Here is a 19,243-nt window from a genome sequence, read left to right on the forward strand (position 1 = left end):
CATTTAAGCCAAAGTTGATCCGTTCATAATGAAAATGACTCATTTACCCCTTTAAAATAGTACGTAAATACTAAGAAGTACAGGCACAAATACAGATACGATACGATAAAACTATTCGTCATTTCTAACAAATTAAGATACAGATATGTTGAAGATACGTTATTATATATGTGTGCGTATATATATATATATGATAATGCCCAATTAATTGTTATAATACTTGTTCTAAGTTAGATTAGAATAAATTCAAGAAGAGAATGAAAACTTGAAAAAAAAATCCAATAACTTTGAGTGGTGGTTGAGTGATTAGAGCATATGGTAGAAAAGAAGTAGATGATGAATGAAGTTGAGGATGAAGGAGATGTGAATCATGATTTAGATAGTGACAGAGAAGAGAAGAATGAAAATTTAATTATGTTTCGAGTTTTTTCTTTTAACTTTTTATGTTTTTATTATATTTAATTTATTTTGTTTTGGATTGGTCAATTTAAGTGGAATTTTATGTTTGTGAGTGATTTTAAAATTGTTAAAAGCATTTTTGTCATTTTTAGAATCACCATGAAACATGTTTAATCCATCAAAACTAATTTTGTATGAAATTTGCATTTCAAAGTATAAAATTGAAAACAAAATTAATTTTGAGTAATTAAAACTGTATTTTCAAGTGATTTTCGAAATGAAAAAAGTGATGTTGATGATTTTAAAATCATTCCAAAACATGCATTCAAATAAAACAGGTTGTGAGTTGGACTTTTGAAGTGGTTGAACTTAAATTTGAAAAAAAAATCCAACATATCCACTTCACGTACCTGGAAGCAAATATGCGTATCTGAAAATTAAAAAGTAATTTAAAAAATCAGATACTTCAAATCATGTATTAGACACGTATCTGGACATATGAGTATCTAATACATATTTGATATCAATTCTCTATACAATTAGAAGTATCTATGTCTCCTAGCGTAAACATAAAGTGACATCAAACATATGACATCTCATTTTCACTTAGTTACTTTGTAATTTGACTTTTTTTTTTTTTTTTTTACAAGAAATTACTTAAAATTCAAGAAAAATATATACCAAAGTGATGTTCACCAGCTATGAAGGAGTTTTCAAACCAATGGTTTTTTTTATCTTTTCGTTTTCGGATTCAAAATGATGGGTTTCAAAACAAATTTTTTCAAATTTAAGGGATTCATATGAAAGATTTTGCCACAATAGGAGATTTCAAAATGAGGTATCTACGTTTTGAAATGGAACTCATCAATATGTTTCTATTGCCATTTATTTTTTATTTTTTATTTTTTTTTTAAATTTTTAAATAGAGGATTGAAATCGGTTACATTTCTCCAAATTTGTGCTTTTAGACATTGACGATCTGTGTGTCATTGTATATACACACTCAGAAGATACCCAAATTTAGACGCCCTTTATTACTATTTTGATTGTATTTGGTAGAAATAACCACATTTAGACAATAATTTATTTATGTATATTTGTTAACATTCATTTTATTTATAGATCAAAGTAGTTGGAGAAAAATAGAAGAATCTTAGTCGAGGATATTTTCGTCATGGTAAAAATAATAAATCCTATTACATTTAGTCATTTATGAATCACTCCTATTTAAATATAAGTATTTCTCTTGTTTGTTTTTTTTTTTTTTTATTAGTATAATAACTACGAGAAGGAGGATTAAACCTCCGATCTCTTGGATCAGGGTGCATGTCAATATAAGTGAGTCAAACTCATTTTCGTAGATATTCCTCTTATTGACCCTTGTTCATACATGGTTTTTTTTACTCATTATGTTAGGGTTTTTTTTTTTTTTTTTTTTTTTTTTTTTTTTTGGGAAAATGAAGTGTTGGGCTGAATGAAAAAAAAAAAGTCTTTTAAATAGCTTAATGGACAAAAATCCCACATAACAATTTATTTATTTATTTTCAAAAAGACAACGTGATTTACTTTTAAAACAAAATCTAAATCTGATTTCAACGCTTTGGATAATCATTCTATTTTCATTTTTTTCTTAAAAAATTATTCTTATAAACACTCTGTATTCTTATAGGGAAAAAAATCATATAAAGTTTTGAAAACAAAAAAAAAGTAGTTTTTTTTTATTTAAGAATTTTGTTAGGTCTTACCCCATCAGGCTGATTTACAAGATCCCATTCCAAGTTGAAGTACATCGACTCCATCTCGAGATTCATGGCTTTGACCCATTCATCCCGGTCAACATCCTCCATTGCCTTTTTATAGGACAACGTATCCTCAATGTCGCCATCTGTCACTATACCTAGGATTTCTGTGAAACCCAGATAGCGATTAAAAGGACCCTCCCACTGCGTCGAAGTTCCCTCATCTCTTGAGGTGGAACCGACCAACCAAATGAACTATCATCAATAATTCTGGTTGATGAAGTAGGTCCTTCAACAACACTTGTTGAAGCTTCAATAGTTTCTTTGAAAAGCTCACTTAACACGACTTTACTCCGTGGACTGTGCTCCCGGATATGATCCTCCTCCAGGAAATTAGTGTTCGTGGAAATAAACACCTTGTTTTCGGACAGATCATAAAAGTAACTTCCTCGTGTACCTTTGGGGTAGCCTACAAAGAGGCACAACCTCGATCGTGATTCCAATTTCTTTGGATTTGACTTAAGCACATGTGCTGGGCAACCCCATATGCGGAAGTGACGTAAACTAGCTTCACACCTATTCCACAACTCCAGAGGTGTTCTTGCAACACTCTTAGAAGGAACACAATTGAGAATGTATACCGCAGTTCTAACTACGAAATCCCAAAACGAGTCCGGTAAGAAAGCGTAACTCATCATCGAACCATGTCCAACAAGGTTCTGGAGAAACTCGTTGGCGTTTAGACTAAGTTACGATAGATTTAAACATCTCTATATTATGGAGAGAACTTATGGCTAAAGGTCTTAGCACATACAAGTTATTTTCCAGTTTAGTTGTACAAATTTCAACACCATCCTTATGAATAAACGCTTTATTCAATTTAAAAAAAATTAGTGTAATTGTATTGTAACATACACTTTACAGAAATAAGGTTCCTTTATAGTTCAGGAACTACAAAGACATCATTTAATATAAAAAACCTATTATGTAAAATAAACTGGATGTCTCCCACTGCCACAGCTGAGATGACATGCCCGATACCTACTCATAACGTCATCTCACCAGCCTCAACCTGTCGCCATGATCTAATTCCCTTTTTCTGCCTTGGCCTTAGCTTGGCAACCTTCTTTTCCTCCAGATAACGAGGACAATTCTTCTTCCAGTGTTCATCCTGGTTATAGTGGAAACATTTTTCTTTTCCAACCGGCTTCTTCTAGGCGACAAGTGGCGGGTTAATAGGCGCATTCCCTTTCCCTTTACCACCCTTTTTCTTCTTCCCCCTTTTTAGAGTTAGAAGTTGAAGGTGCAGACTTTGTTCTTAAGGTCAAACCTCGGTAGAAATTTTTAGAGGACGAGACAACATTTGCCTCACCTCCCCTTTTCTTCTTACTTTTCAGTAAGGATTGGTAAGTCTGTAACTTTTGAAAGAGAGTGGTAAGGGAGTAGTCCACTTTGTTAAGAATCGTATTGCCAATAAAGTGGAGGAAGCTCTCCGGCAATGAATGTAGAATAATGCTAACCTGATTGCCCTCATCGATTTTAGACCCATTCTTCTCTGCCACGTTAAAGTGGACCATCATTTTTAGCATGTATTCATAAACAGAGGTGCCTTCCTCCATTTTAGAGCTGAAGATGTGTTTTAGAGCCTTATGCTTGAGCTATCCATACGGCTGTCCGAACATTCCCCGCAAGGACTCCATGATCTCACGTGCTGAGACCATGGACTCGTGTTTCTTGGTCAACACGTCACTAAGATCGGCCAGAATATAGGCTCGGTCCTTCTCGTTTGCCCGTGTCTAATGCTCGTACGCTACTCAAACATTTCAAGTAGCGTCCTGAGGTTGAATAGGAGGACATTCCTCCGTAAGGACAGACTTGAGATCCTCGATGATGAGTATCGTCGTGAGCATATGATTCCAACTTGAATAGTCTAGGTCATTCACTTTTTCGGCGCTAAGTAAATTGATAGTGGCTGATGTCATTAAAAACCATTGTTGAAAAAAAAATGAATAACCTTTTATAAGACTTTGCAAAAACCACATTTTAACTAACCAATTAATATTTTTTTTAGCAAAACAGATTCCAAGTATCCTAGGTGAAAAGTCTTCTATTTTGTAATGATGCCCCAGTGAGGCAGGACCAACGTCACCGGTGGGGTGATCGGATGGCCCTTCACTGGGATGAGACATTCTCAACCATTAGGCAGAACCAACTCTTGGAACTAAATCTAATAGCCACCATTTGTTCGGTCCAGAATAGTTAATCCTTAACAATTCTGCGTAAGTGTAACCCCTCGTTTTCGGCCCTAGAGTCCCGCCCTAATGCGCTCACTGTAGGGAAAAGATAGATTAGGACAAGAGACTAAGGAACCTTATCCTCTTACAGAAGATTAAATAAAGAAACACGCAAAACAACCATCCTATAGGGGGACACACCCAGGGTGCCATGTGGCGATGCACAGAAACTTTATTCAATGCAACGAGGGAGACCGAGGGATATGCTGTTGCACTTCTCGCTCCCACTTACTATGAACACTCTCTCCATCCACCTTGATATTGACCTACCCAAACACCATCTGTTGGGGGGACACGCCAAAGGTGCCTCGAGGTCGAGGGTAGATCTCACGGTGTGAACTATGAAGGAGAAACGCGAGAGGTGAAAATGAGGCATCAAATGCCCTAAGATCCTCTCACTGAATGTTCTACCTAGGGGTTTATTAACCTAGACAATCCGACTACTGATTATAATCTAAGTCATTTATAATGTTGCTAAAAAAAACTCTCATCTTTGAAACAAATCCAAATAGTCACATCAAACTCTTTAATGGACTAGCCTTAGTTTCCATGCATCAAATCTATCTAAATTACCTTTCCAGGTAGGTTCCCAAGTAGGGGGTTCCGTTGCCGTCATCTTAAATACCCCAGCCTAGATAGAATCTGCCTTCGACAAAAGGTCTACTATAGATAGACTTGCTACATATTAATCTTTTCCTAATTATTTTAGTTCTAATTTCATTTTATAACCATTTATAAAATAAACAACTAAAACAATCATCCTACATAACGAAGTATTTATAACGCTTATAAATATAACGTTAAAAAAATAAAGCATACATAAGTATAACCCTTATATTATATGATGCATGAGCATACATTTATGTAAATTAAAACATGCTTCTCTAAATTATAACAGTTATAATAAAGAGAATATGCATGACCTAAGGGGGATTTATCTATATGTGCATACCATATGACATATTAAAAAAAAATACATCGCATGTAATAAATAAATGATTAATGGACCAGGATGAGCCTTTACAAAACTGGAATGAAATAACCCTATCTATTACATTTTTCATCGAGCACACCAGTTCACAGGTGAACCGGGTCTTGAACAGCCAGGAGGACTCCATCATGTAGTAAATTTCGGAGGTAGATGATCATTCAACACACACTAGATGGTAGGAGCATAATTAAATGATCGCGTAGACGTCGACGATACTACGAAGCCTGATTGTCTATGTGATCGCGTAGCATGACGATAGGTAAACGATTTGCCTTGCATTACTAAGCGATCATTTAGTCATTTACTAAGCGATGAAGCTTACTAACCTAAACGATCATCCAGTGCATGCGCGCGTAAACGATCGCGAGCAACTCATCGGCTGATCGATGCGTGCAACCAGGTAAATGATTTATCTTGCGCTACTAAGTGATCGTTTAGTCAGTTATTAAGTGATGAAGCTTGCTGACCAAAACGATCATCTATGTGATCACTTACCACAGTATCAGGTAAATGATTTACCTTGCGTTACTAAGTGATCGTTTAGTCAATTACTAAGTGATGAAGCTTGTTGACCAAAACGATCATCTATGCAATCACTTAACGCGGCGTTAGGTAAATGATTTACCTTGCGTTACTAAGCGATGAAGCTTGCTGACTAAAACGATCATCCAGTGCGCGCACGCATTAAGTGATACGCGAGCATCACATCGTCTACACAACCCGATACTCAGTGATCGCGTAACCGATCTTCAACACGATGCGATCAACCCTTGATCACTTACCAGATCGTCTACACAATGCGGTCATCAGTGATCATGTTCTCCATCATCTAACCGATGCGATCAACAGCAATCGCGAACTCCATTAACTGCACGATGCGATGAACATTTGATCGCATACTCCATCATTTAATCGATGTGATCAACAACGATCGCATACTTCATCATCTAACCGATGCAATCAATAACGATTGTGTACTCCATCGATTGCACGATGCGATCAACACTTGATTGCATACCCTATCGTTTGCACGATGCGATCAACACTTGATCACATATCTTCCTCGAAGAACCACAACGCTTGCTTTGATCTTCTTCGCGAATGATTCAAAACTCAAACAGACTTTGAATACAGACTCGATAACGATTATTAATGCCCAAAAACACAGGGGCCTTTACAAACAACCACAAATATAAAAGAATTAAAAAAAATCGAGGCTAACATCCACAAAAAGATCCATAAATTCGTACATCCACAACAATTTAATGATTAAACAATGTAGAAATGCACCCACAAAGAATGTATTTGCAATTTTTTTGCAGCAATGAATTGGAATATCAGAAAACTGAGTGCTCTGATACCAATTGAAGGAACTCTTATTCAAGAGTACCTATGAGCGGAAGCAGATATTTCAAATTCATTGTGACAGAATCACTGTATATACATTCAAACATACTTTCATGATGCAAAAGGGATCAAGAAATCATACTAGTCGAAGATTTCTTCTTCACAGCGAATCTGAAGCCCAACCGTCTACCTCGAACAGTCACCACTCGAACAGAAGGAAACGGAGAAGATAGCACCACTTAGAGCCCTCAGTATCCATGGAGTGAGAATCCAAACTGTGGGCTTTGTTCGGATTTAGTAGAGGGAAGGAGGAATAGCGACTGTACACAACGATCAAGCAAGTGAGAGATGTGGTCGTCTATCGCATAGACAATATGCTTGATCGTTTAGGTAAAGTATACGCTCATGTAGTAAAAGTAAGCGATCGTCATCGATCGTGTAGGAAAAGGTAAACGATTGTCTAAATGATCATGTAGGAAAAGGGTGAGCGATCGTCCAAAATGATCGCGTAGGAAAAACTAAGCGATTGTCTATACGATCGTTTAGTAAATACCGAGAGCTAAACGATCGCTTAGGAAAAAGGTAAATGATCATTTAGATAATAGCCGTAACAGTGTAATCGATATGCAATCACTTAGCCATATCGTATATGCAAGCGATCGTACAGTCCTATCGTATAGGCACTGATTTTCTAAACGATGACACTATCTTTTTCACAATACTCGTGCACACCGAGATCAACATACCGTCTGCTATTTATAATGCACTCATCCATTATTTTAAATGAAGAGGCGCCTTCCCATTTCCTTTATAAACGTCCAATTAATGTGATCTTATCACATTCATAACTTATAAATTAATATCAAATATTAATTATAATATTCTTTCCTCTACTAGATATAAATCATATTTATATCCAATTTCCTCCAAATTAATGTATCTCATACATAAAGTTAATTAACTCGTTCAATTATATCATATATAATCGAACTCCCTCTTGTCAATTTGAACATTTTAAATTGACCCAAAAACTAACTCTCAACTTGTATCCAAGCTACCACCTTATAGACCTATGGCTCGAAGCTCCAACAGTACGTGAATAGCTGACTAAACTCTTTAGTCATGATATCCACCATCCGTTAACTGCCAGGCATTCCACTAAAGACCGATAGTTGAACTCTTTTTGCCATAGATATATTTCTATGTCGATTGGATATAACCAATCATTAGTATGATGACCCTTAACAGTTGCTTGTAATTACAACAGGCCAATTTACCGTTTTGACCTTGTAATTACATCTTCCTCCTTAAGTACCACTGATCCCTCTAATGAACAATACACATAGTCCTACTATGTGTGAACACCTTTCGGGCCATGAGAAGGTGCGTGGCGCCACATCGTTGAAGCCCTGGAATCAGTCCTTAATGGAGCTATCTATCTACTTGCTCCTGCCTCGGGGAAGGAGTGAATTCCATCTTGTATAGTTGAGTTCCCAGCTCCCAAATCAGACGAATTCCCAANCTCCTGCCTCGGGGAAGGAGTGAATTCCATCTTGTATAGTTGAGTTCCCAGCTCCCAAATCAGACGAATTCCCAAAATGGTAGGTTTGAGTCGGTGTTCTAGCCACTCGCACCCATGAAAATCAAAGGACCGCCCTTAATGGAAGGAGTTCATAACTCACTCAGGATTGAGGTCATGTTACCTATGGTCATCCTAGTGAAGTGAAGTCTCAATTATGAACTGTGTTATATAAAAAGACATTAATACTTCATGGTTAGGCCTTATACAAACTCTTTGTATAGGACGCCCCTGCTCACATGTCCCCTACACGAATGATCAGGATCAGATCATCTGTGACAAGTCACAACACTTGTGACCATTCCACAAAGCGGGCCGCATCCGTAACGTTACCTGGATAAGGTTTCCCTCTTATATCCATATATTACAAACCATTTTGGTTGTCACTCAAGACATGATCCACTTGTATGTCACCACATACATGCTTAAGTTACATACAGATAACCAGGGATTTTAAGTTTATTGGTTTGTGGTAAAATCAAAATGTGCAAAGTCAAGTAGTAAAGTAAATATAATTTATATTATACATCACAAGTGTTCGTACAAATTTGTTTACAAACTACTGGACACGAGACTTTAGGGCACAAACCCCAACAATCTCCCACTTTTCCTAAAATGAAGTGGGGAGTACAAGTAAACAGGCACAAAACAATAAACTAGGGCATAAAACCCAGTGCAACAAAATCTCCTACTTGCCCTAGTCCAGCCAAGGGCAGTCCCATAGACCCATGTTATGAAGGTGACCCTTAAACATTGTACCTGTGAGGGTCTTCGTAAACAAATCAGCAATGTTTTTCTCAGAGGCGATCTTCGTGACGATCCCGTCACCTCGATGCACTATCATGCGAATCAACTTTAACATGACAAAAGATGAGAAAGTCTCCTCATAGTCAACTCCCTCCACCTGGGTATAACCCTTTGCCACAAGTCGAGCCTTGAAGGTTGAACCTTCCCATCAGCACCCTATTTGCACTTGTAGATCCATTTACATCCTATAGGTCTTATCCCATCAGATTGATCTACAAGATCCTATACCGAGTTGAAGTACATCGACTCCATCTCGAGATTCATGGCTTTGACCCATTCATCCCGGTCAACATCCTCCATTGCCTTTTTATAGGACAACGGATCCTCAACGTCGCCATCTGTCACCATAGCTAGGATTTCTGTGAAACCCAGATAACGATTAGGCGGGTTCGTAACCCTCCCACTGCATCAAGATTCCCTCAACTCTTGAGGTGGAACCGACCTACCAGATGAACTATCATCAACAATTCTATCTGATGAATCAGGTTCTTCAATAACTCTTATTGAAGTTTCAGTAGTTTCTTTGGAAAGCTCACTTAACACGACTTTACTACGTCGACTGCGCTCCCTGATATGATCCTCCTCCAGGAAAGTAGCATTCATGAAAACAAACACCTTGTTTTCGGACGAATCATAAAAGTAACCTCCTCGTGTACCCTTGGGGTAGCCTACAAAGAGGCATAACCTCGATCGTGATTCTAACTTCTTGGGATTTTCCTTAAGCACATGTGCCGGGCAACCCCATATGCGGAAGTGATGTAAACTAGCTTTACGCCCGTTCCACAACTCCAGAGGTGTTCTTGCAACATTCTTAGAAGGAACACAGTTGAGAATTCACTACGAAACCTCAATACGAGTCTGATAAGGAAGCGTAACTCATCATCGAACGAACCATGTCCAAAAGGTTCTGAAGGAATTCGTTGGCATTTAGATTGAGTTACAACAGATTTAAACATCTTTATCTTATGGAGAGAACTTACGAGTAAAAGTTTTTAGCACATACAAGTTATTTTCTAGTTTAGCTGTACAAATTTCAACACCATCCTTACGAATAAATGCTTTATTCAATAGTGTGATTGTATGGTAACAGACACTTTACAGAAATAAGGCTCCTTTTAAGTTCAGGAACTACAAAGACAACTTTTAATATATGAAACCTATTCTGTAAAGTAAACTGCATATCTTCTACTGCCACAGTTGAGACGACGTGCCCTAGTGGCTACTTGCATTGTCATCTCACCAGCCTCCAATTGTCGTCAGGATCTAATCCTCTAAAAAGAAGATCATACATGATTAGTGGCGCCCAAATCTAATATCCAAGCAGAATTATTATTCTCCACTAAACAAGTTTCTAATACAAGCAAATCATATTTACCTCTGTCTGCCCTGGCCTTAGCCTTGGTAGCCTTCTTTTCCTTCAGATAACGAGGACAATTCCTTTTTCAGTGTTTATCCTGTTTACAGTGGAAACATTTTCCTTTTTCAACTGGCGGTGGACGCTTCTTCTAGGTGACAGGTGGCGGGTTAGCAGGCGCATTCCCTTTCCCTTTACCACCCTTCTTCTTCTTCCCCTTTCTAGAGTTAGAAGTGAAAGGTGTAGACTTTGTTCCTGAGGTCTAACCTCGATAGAACCTTTTAGAGGATGAGACAAAATTTGCCTCATCTCCATTTTTCTTCTTACTCTTCAGTAAGGATTGGTAAGTCTGCAACTCGTTGAGGGAGTGGTAAATGAGTATTCCACTTTGTTAAGAATCGCATTGGTGACAAAGTGGAGGAAGCTCTTCGGCAATGAATGCAGGATAATTCTAACCTGACTACCCTCATCGATTGTAGACCCATTCATCTTTGCCACGTTAAAGTGGACAATCATATTCAACACGTGTTCACGAACAGAGGTGCCTTCCTCCATTTCGGAGTTGAAGATGTGTTTGAGAGCCTCATATTTGAGCTGTTCAGACGGCTGTCTGAACATTCCTCGCAGGGATTCCATGATCTCACGAGCTGAGACCATGGACTCTTGTTTCTTGGCCAAGACGTCACTAAGACTGGCCAGAATATAGGCTCGAGTCTTCTCATTTGCCCGTATCGAACGCTCGTACGCTGTCCGAATATTTTGAGTAGCATCCTGAGCTGGAAGAGGAGGACATTCCTCCATAAGGACAAACTTCAAATCCTCGATGATGTGTATTTGGTCATTCAATTTTTCGTCGATAAGCAAATTTATACTGGCTGATGCCATTAAAAAACCGTTGCTGAAAAAAAACGAATAACCTTTTTATAAGACTTTGCAAAAACCACATTTTGATTAACTAATTAACTTTTAGCAAAACAGATTCCAAGTACCCTAAGTGAAAGGACTTTTATTTTGCAATGATGCCTAGTGAGGCAGGATAAACGTCACTGGTGGGGTGATTGGATGGCCCTTCACTGGGATGAGACAATCTCAACCATTAGGCAGAACCAACTCTTGGAACTAAACCTAATAGCCACCATTTGTTCGGTCTAGATTAGTTAACCCTTAACAATCCTGCATAAGTGTAAACTCTCGTTTTCGGCCCCAGAGTCCCACCCTAATGCGCTTACCATAGGGTAAAGACAGATTTGGGCAAGAGACTAAGTAACCTTATCCTCTTACAAGAGATCAAATAAAGAAACTTGGAAAACAACCATCTTATAGGGGGACACTCCCAGGGTGCCACGAGGCGATGCGCATAAATTTTATTCTATCCAACGAGGGAGATCGAGGGATATGCTGTCGCACTTCCCACTCCCACTTACTATGAACACTCTCTCCATCCACCTTCATATTGACCTACCCAAACACCATCCGTTTGGGGGATATGCCAAAGGTGCCTCGAGGCCGAGGGTAGATCTTACGGTGTAGACTATGAGGGAGGAACGCAAGAGGTGAAAATGAGGCATCAAATGCCTTAAGAACCTCCCACTGAATGTTCTACCTAGGGGTTTATTAACCTATACAATCCAGCTACTGATTATGATCTAAGTCATTTATAAAGTTTGCTAAAAAACAACTTTTGTCTATGAAAAAAAAAAATCCAAGCAGTCACATTAAACTATTTAATGTACTGGCCTTAGTTTGCATGCATCAAATCTATCTAAATTACCTTTCTAGCTAGGTTCCCAGGTAGGGGTGTTCCGTTGCCATCATCTTAAATACCCCAGCCTAGACAGAACCCGCCTTCGACATAAGGTCTAGTATAGATAGACTTGCTACATATTAAACTTTTACTAATTATTTTATTTGTAATTTCATTTTATAACCATTTATAAATTAAAAAACTAAAACACTCATCTCACATAACGAAGTATTTATAACGCTTATAAACATAACGTAAAAAAATAAAATAAAACAAAGCATACATAAATATAACCCTTACATTATATGATTCATGAGCATGCATTTATGTAAATTAAAACAACTTCTCTAAATTATAACACTTATAATAAAGAAAATATGCATGACCAAAGGTTGGGTTTATCTATATGTGCATACCATATGACATATTATAAACATACATCGTATGTAAAAAATAAAGGATTTATGAACTGGTATGGGCCTTTACAAAACCAGAATGAAATAACCCTATCTATTACATATTTTATCGAGCAAACCGGTTCACAGGCGAGCTGGGTCTTGAACCACCAGGAGGACTCCATAATGTAGTAAATGTCGTAGGTAGACGATCTTCAGTGCACACTAGATGATAGAAGCATAATTAAACGATTGCGTAGATGACAACGAGGCAGCGAAGCTTGATCGTCTATGCTATTACATAACGCGACGACAGGTAAATGATTTACCTTGCAATACTAAGCGATCGATTAGTCATTTACTAAGCGATGAAGTTTGTTGACTTAAACGATCGTTTAGTGGCGTGTGCGTTAAACGATACGCGAGCATCTCATCATCTAACCGATTCTTCAGGCTGAAGCCGCCTTATTCACCGCACTCCATTGAATATAAATGGATGTCGTAACCTCGAACTCCCTTTCTTTATAGTTCGACTAAGTGACTTCATAACCTTCGCCACTTCAAATGGCCCCTCTTCCTATCGGTCGAGCTACTTCGCCCCTCTCTATGATTGTTGACTCAACATTGATTTCATGCTTGAGTTGGGGGGCTGATGCTCAATTTTATGAAGTGGAAATATGGATGCTATGCGTTGATGGAATTGCATTGTGCACTCAAGTTTCCCCAGCGGAATTCAAGTGTAAATTCCTCTGAGTTTCCTGGTAAGTCTAGGGTCGAACACAGGGACTTGTAAAAATAGATTGCGTTGGTGATTTTTATGAAGACTTTGCGGTAACCGGTTCAATAAATAAAGTGTTGGGTTGTTGTTAGCGTTGATGAAAAATAAATAACAAATGCGGCAGAGTTTGAAAAAAGTTGATAAATGGGAGATGCGATGAATATGCGGTGAACAGATTGAGAAGGGTTTCAGCTAACACTTCCTAGAATGCGTTCATGCTTTGCGATCATGCAACATGCATACAATAGTAAACCATCTCTTGATGTGAATGCCACGGCTTCTAATACTAGAACGCATGCGATATATGCGCTAAGTCTTTAAGACCTAACAATAAGCCTCTATTCTTATTTATGCGATGACAGGATAACACACACACAAATAAGGCGACCACATAATATCATTCCTATCTCTAGGATGCATGCTATGCAAGTTGACAAATAGAGTTTATCTCTAAGTCTCCATCTCTTGTTTATGCAAGTCTACTCTTGCTCTTTCGAGTCCAGATTCTAACCTAGCTCTCTCGAGACATTAGGTTCTTTCTTTAGACTCTCTCTCGAGTAACTCTAATGGGTATTTTGCACAGCATAAAACAAGATAATTGCTAGGATGGAACTTCTTAGGTCATGTTAGCTTAGTTCTTCTCAACCCATTCGACTAGTTTAGCTACTCATGCGTATTAAGAGAGTGAACAGATGTAGAAATAGAACTTCCATTGTATAAATATGAAGATGAAGTACAAAATAACAATGCAAGTATATAATAAAAAGCCTGGTAGCAATCTCTTGCTGTCAGGCGTTTACACTATTTTTACTCGTGCTTAAAATATAATCTCGCTCTCGCGAGAGTCGGCCCGCTCTCTGCTCTTACGCCTCAAGGTTCTCTCTTCAGTTTCTCTGAGCGATCTTCGGTGCCACCACTCTTCTCTTGCTCCGCCTTAAAATGGAAAGGAAAGTTATGGATAGAAGCGTGAACTAAAATGGTGAACTAATCAACTAGTTAACCCCTTCTTTGAAGAATGCCCTTGGTATTTATAGAGCATCCATGGGGAAAGGCGGCTTCTCTCTCCTAGTTGTACAAATAGGATAGCTATAATTCCTGGCTGATGCGCCGATTATTTTCATCGATATAGCTGAATGTACTTTGTGACCGTTATCGGGTATCCACTTACTTTAGATTTGACTGTCATCAGCTTTCTTTCCCATCGCTCTTAATTATCCTTTCACCTAGATGAGCCTATCATGTTGCGCTGACCAAGTTGCGACGATCCTTCTTGGGCGACTGTTCGCGAGCACGATCAATGCAAAGCCTTGTGGTGAAGTTGTGCTCAACTAATGATTCCTATGATAGCAATTCTTGCATTGCGTTAACGCATATTCTGCACAAAAGTACAAAGATCAACTGTTCTAATGCGTTGGACGCATGCGACCGCAATATTAAGAAACTAATGCTTAATGGACGCAAATTAACATATTTCATCAATGCAATCCAACATTGTTGAAGAACTTAGCGCTACGATAACGTGCATTTTGCTCATTATCACACTCGCAGAGTCCTTTTCCTAGATTTCTCAAGAATACTCTATTCAAATCCTATATACCAGAATTTCCTTAAGTTTTATTCAAATCTCCTCTTAAAATATTTCTAAGACCTAGGGACTACAAGCTTACCTTTCAAAGGGAATTTACTAAATTCCAGAACATCGCATGATTTATTTCAAATAGAAAATTTTCTACCGGGGTGTCAAATGATTTTATCCTTGTACAAAAATTTTCTTCATTGCTATTTTTTTCTGACCTTGCGCTGATCTAAGCGCCTTGCCTTCGTTTTGGCTTGCCCCCACGGGTGTCATGCGGACATCCAACTACGAGCAATGCACTCTTTTCAGACTAAACTCATACCGATTTGGCAGTGGAGTTGCGGTCATTGATTTATGCGTTGATTCTGGTGACTTACTTTCGTTTTGGCTTGCCCCCACGTGTGTCATGCAAACATCCAACAATGGGTAAGTGCCTTTCACAAATTAACTCTTATCAACACGGGTTTCCCATTGTGTTGACAGTGGAGTTGTTATTCTCAATTTTTTTCTGTAATAGCAAGGTCGAAAATAAATACCTCACCCCCAAATTTAAAATGCGACAATGTTTTCATTGCCAAAAGATTAAAATAAGTCATGTGATGGTCATAGAATGCGTTGTAAAGAGAGTTTGAAAGAAAGCTAGCAAACCCCTAACTTCGAGAAATATTTCATGAGGTGGCTATCTTAGGACTAAGTTGACTCTAGTATATACGAAAGAAATAGAAGCATATTGTTCATCTTGAAATCATACTTGGCAAAGAAGCAGAATGCGGTAACTCACTAAATTTATCTATGTCAACTGATTGTGGTGATCAAAGAGGATGCGATGATAAAACGTTGAAAACTAAAAATGCAATGTGATAGCGCAAAAATTGAAATAAGGATAAGGAAGAAAACACCCCCAAATTTTTGCGCTGTCGCCCGCAATGTATTGATGCACCCATCTTTGTGGCGAACTCTCTTCTTTGGATTTTGGAGATGGAGTAAGATAAGTACTTCATCGCATAACATCTATGCAATCCAGCGCCTCGATCGTTGCAAGAAAAAAAAAATAGAGGGTCAAATTATTTTAAACAAAATAAAACTCTTATGATAATAAAAATTAATAAATCTTTTTTTTTTACAAACTTAGTCAAAATAATATTGAGGTAGGAATATAACCAAGGTATATCTTTTTTATCAGAGGTTGAATCGATCATCGAAAGAAGAATTAGCCAAAAATTAGGATACATTCTGGGAAAATAAAACTTCCATCGAAGAGAAGCAAATGAAAGGCTTTCAAAAAATTCTCGTAGAATCGAGAATGAAGTTTTCATTCTGTACATGCCAGTCATTAATTAGTAACTGCATCCAATCTCCAAAAAAATCCCACTTGTTTCGAACTTTCTCTTTTCGGAATGGAATATTTACGCTCGGAATCAATTCCCAATGTAGTTTCGATTTTACTCGCATCAATCCCGAACGATGCACAAAGAGAAACCAGTATCCGCCGCTAATTGATTAATACAGTAGCTCCAGAGAAAAAGTAGCGCTACCATCCGACTCTGAGAATTTTTTTGGGAGACATGGTAAACGCCCGGAGGTACGGTACGTGGTATTGACGAATGATCTCCAAACAAAAAGAGTGATTGAGCAAGTGGGAGAATTTGTGGGTATTGTAATGCCCTAATTTATTGTATTTTTACATTTTATTCTCTCCATGTAAACTTAATATTGTATATATTTGTATATATTGATCCACTGGAGTTTAAGTCCAAGCGGGAGTATTATTGGTTATGTCCTAAAAACTCGCAGTTCGTAAAATAATAAACATTTATTTATTAATATACTTGTTATTGATCCTCATAAATTATATGAAAGTCTAAATCCAATTAAATTAAGACCCATGACTATTGTATGAGTACTTGAACTTTATGTGGAGACATAAAAGAGTGAATCGGTTTGAGTAAATAGTCAAAATGATCTATGGTACATGAATGAGGTTGGGTACCTTATTCTGTAACACCATTGGATGCGGTTTACACTATAGTTGTTACAAATAGTTGTAAAGTGCTACATACGATGTGATCCTAATTCGTACATGTTATGACATGAGTAGTGGGCTATGCAATGAGTTTGCAAAGATCAGGACCAAGAAATAAGTCACTCTTACCTTATAACGCCGTTTACTATTTAAGACTGACTATTCGCCAGATGACCTAGGTACTCGATCTAATCCTGAGCTAACTATGAACTCCTGTTTATTCGGGATTGCCTTTAGATTTGCATATTTGAGGGTTGGCTTAATACGGCCAGCCTCAATAAGATTCCCATTTCAGGGTAAGACCGATAGACAGCTGGGGACATAGGTGTAAGACGGAGTTCACACCTACCCGATTAGATATAGGAGCAAAGGTTGTTCTCATCAAGTACTGATCCAGGTCTTGAACAAGGGACCCCACACTCTCACATGGCTGAGAGAGTTTTGGTTTTAATGAATTGGATCACAAACAGTTGTTCATTAGAGGATCAATAGGAGACTTGAGAAATAAGACCGTTAATCATGCGAGGGCAAAAAATAGATATTTGACCCAGACCCGTTATTTACGAACAACCTGTGAAAGGCTTACTTGCCTGATTATTGTTAAATCAATGTGGACCATAATAGATCACAGTGAGGAGAGTGCAACTATGGGCTTTAGTGAATGATTCATTATTTTAACGAATAGGGATAATTGGTCTAATGAGTCTTAGCAACTTAATCTCGATGGTTGAGGCCATGATCTGTAGGTCCCCGCTCGTCCCTTCTACTAGCTCGTAATGAATAGCTCTAGGAATGCTGATAAGTTAAATTTGAAAACTCGTTCAAATTAGAATTAGAGAATTAGGGAATTATATGAGAATATAATTATATTTGATTTAAATTTTAGAATTTAAAAACGAATAGGGAAATATTATATATTTAAATATGATTTAAATATATAAAGATTGATATATATGTAAAATTAATTTAAATTTTGATAAATTAATTAAGTTATTACATAATTAATTTATGAAATTAATTAAAATTTTATTTTTTTAAAAATCAAAAATACCTTATAAAATCAAATTTTGATTTTTAGCTATAATTGCGAAAAATTTGAAAACAAAACAGACCACAAAATGGAAAAAAGCGATTTTTCCATTATCCATCCTTTTAGAGTAGCATCACACATATTGCATCTTATTGCCTTTGTTCTTCTCCAAGCATTTGAGCTGAAACTCAATGCAACTTCTTCTCTTTGATGTTGATCTGCAATATAATGTGAATATTGAGTGAAAATCAGGCATGCAATCCGTTGAGTAATTTTAGAGAAAATTCTGCTTTTGAAGAAAAGGTTCTTCAACAAGGCTTGCCTGCACTGAGCATTTCTCCTTCTACCCTTGCATTCAAAGCTATGTTTCTGCCAGTCCCACAACTCAATCTAGGCACAAGAGAATAGTGAGGGAAGATCTTAGGATGATCTACAATAAGATTTGGAGGAAGATTGCAACTGGTGAGGAGCTGTGTAAGAAAGTTCTACAACGGGTATTGGTCTTGAACTCATTTTTTCTGCAAAAGGCATGCTAATTACATTTATGCCAAATTAGTGAATTAATGAGCTTAATGATCTTTGTGCTTCCGCTGCTATTGGTACATCTACAGGTACCACATTGTTAAGACCCTGGACTCTCCTTAAGGGAGCTATCTATTAAACTTGCCCTACTCCGGGGAAGGATCGTGAATTCCCATCTTGTGTAGCTGAGTTCCCCGATCCCAAAATCAGCACAATCCTCAAAGGGTAGGTTTAGATGTCCGGCTGGCCTGGCCACTCGCACCATGGCAAAATCAAAGGAACCACCTCGAATGGCAAGGAGTTTCCCAACTCCCTTCAGGATTGAGGTCAGTTTACCTATTGGTTCACTTAGTGAAGTTGAAGCTCTTGTCAATGGAATTGGTGTTATATAAAAGACGTTAACACTCGTGGTACAGGTCTTCATACAAACTCTTTGTATAGGAAGCCCTTGCTTTACAAGTCCCCTACAGAATGAATCAGATCAGGACCATCTTGTCGGTAAGTCACAACACTCTGTAACTTATTCCACAAAGTGGGCCGCGATCCTTAGGCGTTTACTAAGGATAAGGTTTCCCTCCTAATCCATATTACTACAGACTTTTGGTTATCACTTAAAGACAGATCCACTTGTATGTCACCACATACATAGCTTAAGTACATAAAAG

The sequence above is a fragment of the Benincasa hispida genome, chromosome 9 (assembly GCF_009727055.1).
Source record: "Benincasa hispida cultivar B227 chromosome 9, ASM972705v1, whole genome shotgun sequence".
NCBI lineage: Eukaryota > Viridiplantae > Streptophyta > Magnoliopsida > Cucurbitales > Cucurbitaceae > Benincasa > Benincasa hispida.